Source organism: Microcaecilia unicolor, chromosome 11, assembly GCF_901765095.1.
Source record: "Microcaecilia unicolor chromosome 11, aMicUni1.1, whole genome shotgun sequence".
Lineage (NCBI taxonomy): Eukaryota > Metazoa > Chordata > Amphibia > Gymnophiona > Siphonopidae > Microcaecilia > Microcaecilia unicolor.
The window spans coordinates 81,768,722-81,774,832 of NC_044041.1; positions in this window are offsets into that span (position 1 = coordinate 81,768,722).

The following is a 6,111-nucleotide window of genomic DNA, read 5'->3' on the forward strand; positions in this document are numbered from 1 at the left end:
CAGTCAAACATGTTACTGGATCATAGCCAAGACAAATCCTGGAAGTTTATTTTGCAATAAGAACAGCATCTTCCCTGTACACAGCTCATGCATGGAAAATCTTTTTGACTCATCAAAATAAAATGTCTCACTCTCAGAGCAGCAGTTGGTATGGAAGAGGAAGCAGAAACTGAGTCCTACTTCTCAGACACAGCTAAAACCAAATACGTTTTTGATTGACAGCTAATTAATTCTTGAGAGATAACAAAACCAATGACAACCTGATTGATGGCTTTAATATTTCCCAGATGTGTTATTCAAAGTATGAAAGTTGGGTTTCCTAAAATTTCTAGGGTACTGTAACATGATCAGTGCTGTGAGATTTGCCCAACTCAGAAGTGAGAAGAGACAGAAACAGAATTTGAGGGACGGATTATACAATATCATGGTTAGCAGATGATATTTTGTGTACTCTGAGCAGATCAATCACTTTGCCACTGGTTATTAAAGAACTAAAGGATTTGGGGGCAATATATGTGTTCAGGGCTAATATATTGAAGTCTGAGATTTTGAATGTTGGCCTTGAACCCCAGCAAACAGCAGGGATCCAGGCAAACTTTGTCTTTTGATAAACCTCTGGGAATATCAACTACTTGGAGGTTCACATTACTAAAGACTTGTTATGATCCTTCTGGGACAGGCAGGATAGTGTCTGTGTCTCACTCCTGATTGAGCTGACGTCTGAGGCAGTTGACATCAGATGCCAGACCCTCTTTAAGCCTGCCTGCCTGCCTGCGACACTTTAGCGTTATCTCCTTCAGCTGGGAACTTATCTTGCTTCTGCATAGTCTGTGCCTGTGGCACAGTGTGAATTCTCTTTTGTATGGTTGCCATTATTCTCTTTGTCTATGTTTGATCTTTGAAGGATTGTTACAAGGCAAAATAAAAGAGGCCATTATAGTCAAAAGATTGTCCTTTAAAGAATGGAAAAAGGACCCAAATGAAGAAAATAAGAAGCAACATAAGCACTGGCAAGTCAGATGCAAAACATTAATAAAGTAGACTAAAAGAGAATATGAAGAGAAACTTGCCGAAGAGGCTAAAACTCTTAACAACTTTTTCAGGTACATAAGAAACAGAAAACCTGCGAGGGAATCCGTGGGACCGTTAGATGTCGAAGCAGCAAAAGGGGAGCTCAGGGAGGACAAGGCCATGGTGGAGAAACAAAGAATTATTTGCTTCCGTTTTTACGGAAGATGTAAGAGATCTGCCTGTACCGGAAATGGTTTTCAAGGGTGATGATGCAGAGGAACTGAAAGAAATCTCAGTGAACCTGAAAGATGTACTGAGCCAAATTGACAAAGTAAAGAGTAGTAAATCACCACGACTGGATAGCATACATCCAAGGGTATTCAAAGAACTCAAGCATGAAATTGCTGATCTGATAGTAATATGTAACCTGTTGCTAAAATCATCCATAGTACCTGAAGTTTGGAGGGTGGCCAATGTGACGTTGATTTGTAAAAAAGGTTCTAGGAGTGATCCGGGAAATTATAGACCGGTAAGCCTGATGTTGGTGCCGAGCAAAATAGTGGAAACTATTAAAAAGAATAAAATTACAGAACATGTAGACAAACATGGTTTAATGGGACAGTCAGCATGGGTTCAGCCAAGGGAAGTCTTGCTCTCCAATTTGCTTCAATTTTTTGAAGGCGTGAATAAACATGTGGATAAAGGTGAGCTGGTTGATGTAGTGTATCTAGATTTTCAGAAAGATTCTGATAAAAGTTCTTCATGAGAAAATTAAAGAGTCATGGGATAGGAGGCAAGGTTATGGTGTGCATTAGGAATTGGTTATTGGACAGAAAACAGAGTAGGGTTAAATGGTAATTTCTCTCAATAGCGGGTGGAGTGCTGCAGGGATCTATACTGGGACTGGTGCTATTTAACATATTTATAAATGATATGGAAATCGGAACGATGAGTGACATGATTAAATTTGCAGACGATACAAAACTATTCAAGGTTGTTAAAATACGTGCTGACTGTGAAATATTCCAGGAAGACCTTAGGAAATTGGAAGACTGGGAATCCAAATGGCAGACGAAATATGTGGACAAATGCAAGGTGATGCACATTGGAAAGAATAATCCCAATCATAGTTACCTGAGGCTAGGGTCCACAATGGAGGTCAGCACTCAAGAAAAAGATCTAGGTGTCGTTGTAGATAATACACTGAAATTTTCTGCTCAGTGTGCGGCAGCGGCCAAAAAAGCAAACAGGATGCTAGGAATTATTAGGAAATGGATGGTGAATAAGACCAAATATACTATAATGCCTTTGTATTGCTTCATGTTGTGTCTGCACCCTGAGTACTGTGTTCAGTTCTGGTCGCCGTGTCTCAAAAAAGATATAGGGGAATTAGAAAAGGTTCAAAGAAGAGCAACCAAAATGATAAAGGGGATGGAACTCCTCTTGTATGAGGAAAGGCTAAAGAGGATAGGGCTCTTCAGCTTGGAAAAGAGATGGATGAGGGGAAAAATGATTGAGGTCTACAAAATCCTGAGTGGTGTAGAACGAGTAGAAGTAAATCGATGTTTTACTCGTTCCAAAAGTACAAAGACTAGGGACACTCAAGGAAGTTACATGGAAATACTTTTAAAACAAATAGGAGGAAATAATTTTTCACTCAACGAATAGTTAAGCTCTTGAACTCTGCCAGAGGAGGTGGTAAGAGCAGTTAGCGTATCTGGGTTAAAAAAAGTTTGGACAAATCCCTGGAGAAGTCCATAATCTGCTATTGAGACAGACATGGGAAGCAACTGCTTGCCCTAGGATTTGTCATATGGAATATTGCCACGATTTGGGTTTCTGCCAGGGGCTTGTGACCTGCCTTAGCCACTGTTTGGAAAACAGGATACTGGGTTAGATGGACCACTGGTCTGACCCAGTATGGCTACTCTTATGTTCTTATAGCCAGGGGCGTAGCCAGACAGCAGATTTTGGGTGGGCCTAGGTAAGAAGTGGGTGGGCACCAAGTGTCCTCCCCCACCCCACACACCAGCTGGCGGGAAAATGCTTCTCCCCACCTTGGCAGTCTACAGGAGGCATGCACTGAAAACTGAGCATGTGCAGGTACCAGTATCATGGAGAGCAGCATTTTTGTTACCATCAGGGGAAAGTCTTCAGCTGGTGGAGCTTGGGATCCCCAACAGATACTGCTAAACGTGTGCTACTGTTGGGTGGGCCTGAGCCCTAACTGGGTGGGCCTCGGCCCACCCAGGCCCACCTGTGGCTATGCCACTGCTTATAGCCCTTTGAGTCATTGAAACACACAAGCCCCCTCCATGGTTGTGTGGTGTTGTCCCATTGGAGGGGCTACCTTTTTAATGTGCTGTTAAGGATCTTTCCTATCAGAAATGTGGTGTTCTTCTCTTGATTCTTATTTTTGGTTGTAAATCCCCTTTATAGTAGATGAATGCACAGGAGACAGGCCTCTTTAAGTTGAAAGGAATCTCTGGAACAGAGGGTCATAGGATGAAGATGAACAGGGTTAAATTCAACAGTAGTCTAAGGAAATATTTCTTTAAGGAAAGGGTTGTAGATGTGTGGAACAGCTCCCAGTGAAAGTGGTGGAGATGAGGGCTATATATGAATCTGAGAAAACATAGGACAAGCACAGAGGATTTCTGAGAGGGAGGAAGAGATTGTAGAGCTGGTGTTGGTAGCTATTTGGATTATTTCAAGACTATAAAGACTGGACTTAGGGAATGTGGAAAAGGAAAAAGTATGAAATATGAATTTTAAAAAAGGGATCTCAAATGCTTAACTACTGATGAGGATGGAGCACAATAGCAGAAGACAACTGAAACTGTCCAGCAAGAAACAATATCCTATATGTGATCATGCACTGTAAATAGGGATTGGAATGCATCCTTGACAGTATATAGATAGAGATAATGGAGCAGTTTTGACTCTCTGTTATTTGTTACAACTCTTTAAAAGCTTTAAAAACGAACATTAGTAATAGAGGACATGAATTGAGGTTGAAGGGGGCAGACTCAGGACTAATGTCAGGAAGTATTTTTTCACAGAGAGGGTGGTGGATATGTGGAATGCCCTCCCGCGGGGTGTGGTGGAGATGAAAACGGTAATGGAATTCAAACATGCGTGGGATAAACACAAAGGAATCCTGTTTAGAAGGAATGGTTTCGCAGAATCTTAGCGGAGATTGGGTGGCAACAACGGTAATTGGGAAACAAAACGGGAGCTGGGCAGACCTACAGTCTATGCCCTGATCGTGACTGGATAGGGATGGGCTGGAGTGTAAATTTTAAGGGGTTCAATGTTAGCTTCAGAACTTAGTACAAGTACAGTACTGGGCAGACTTCTACAGTCTGTGCCCTAAGTAAGGCAAGGACAAATCAAACTCGGGTATACATATAATGTATCTTGTTGGGCAGACTAGATGGACCATACAGGTCTTTATCTGCCGTCATTTACTATGTTATGTTATACTGCATTTTGAGACAGGCAAACTAAATTTTATCTTGAAAGGAGAAAAGAAATTAGTGGTATGACAAGAAAGGATGTCAAATAAGGTTTTAAGCTTAACATGGGGAAAGAGGAAGAGAGACCCTTGGACGACAGAAAGGAACAGCAACAATGGCACACAATCCCACTTTGCAAAAACCTATTGTGTGCCACGGCCTTCAAATGCCCAGATAAAAATGGGTCTTCAGTGCCACCTGGAATTTCCTTTGTAAGAGGATTCAGTATACATAGAAATTGACATGGTATTCCAAACAGCTGGTGAAGTGCAAAAAAAAAAAAAAGTACTATGTCTAATGGAGTCAAAACGTGTTTGCAAAAGAGCTGGAATGATCAGCTGAAATTCTGCAGCCAAACACAATAGATGAGCTGGGTGGTAGGGACTTATCAGAGAATACAAGTATAGAGGAGTATCGGTATACAGGGCTTTGTGGGCTATTATAGCATCTCAAACTGGATTCTATAAAGGATAGCAAGTCAGCGCCAGTTGTAAAAGTAGAGGAGGCACATGGTTGAATATCGCATACGGCATAATAGCAATGTTCTTAACCATATGAAGCTGCTTAATTAGGCAGAGAGTGATCCCAGTGTAGATCATGTCACAGTAATTGAGTCTAGAAAGCACTAGGGTGTAGAGCAATGTTAAATGAACTGTCTTATCCACAAGACTCCAGCTGGCCATAAAAAGACAGAAGGGTAAAGAATGAACCCAGATATCTGAAAGGAGAAATTTAGGCATATTTGTTCAATTTTCTTTCCTTTAGTCCTGAGGCACCAGTCTGTATGAATGGGTTGTATCCCCTTTCTACCAGTAGAGAAACTGGCTTTTCCCAGTGACAGCATCACCTGCTGTGATTCGTCATCGTAGAGGATTCCCCTTGTCTTGCACTTTGGTTTTCCCAGTGACATCACTTGTATAAGGGGGTGTCCAGCGATTCAGGCTAGAACCAACTTAGCCAGGTTTCATAGTAGCTGATTCCTCAGTAGCCAACAGGTGACATTTTCAAGACAGTGATGCAGTGGTGAGAGATCAAAATTGCTGGGATTGACCTAAGCGATCAGAAGGATGTCAGCAGCTGCCCTTTAAGTTATTTCACTTCTTCCTGGTACTGGGAAACCCCACTGAAAGTTACAAAAAGCAAAAACACAGAAATTGTTAATCTCTCCTCATTCAAAAAATGATCAAGACAGATCTATCCTGTACACGATGGAAACAAGCCCAAGTCTGCTTGATGCTCTTGTCTCAGCCTAAACAATGTGCACTGTGACACATGCAATGTACTGAGCAAGCCCAGTGGCTCAACAGCTGTACATGCTGAGGTCTTGGGTTCAATTCCCAGTTCAGGTTTCTACTCCCTGGGCTTATGAAGAAGGAATTCATAACCCCAGCCACTGCTCCATGATGCCCTCTACTGGCTAGGATCAGGATCCATGTTAACATCTTCTTGGGGTGGGGGTGCTCTGATGGCTGGGCTAGGTTGAAAGAGGATGAAAAATATGGAGGAAGAAACCTGCCTAGCGCGAAGGAAGGTTAAAGGCATTGTAAACCAAAAATAGGCCATTTCATCTAAGCTGGAAGGT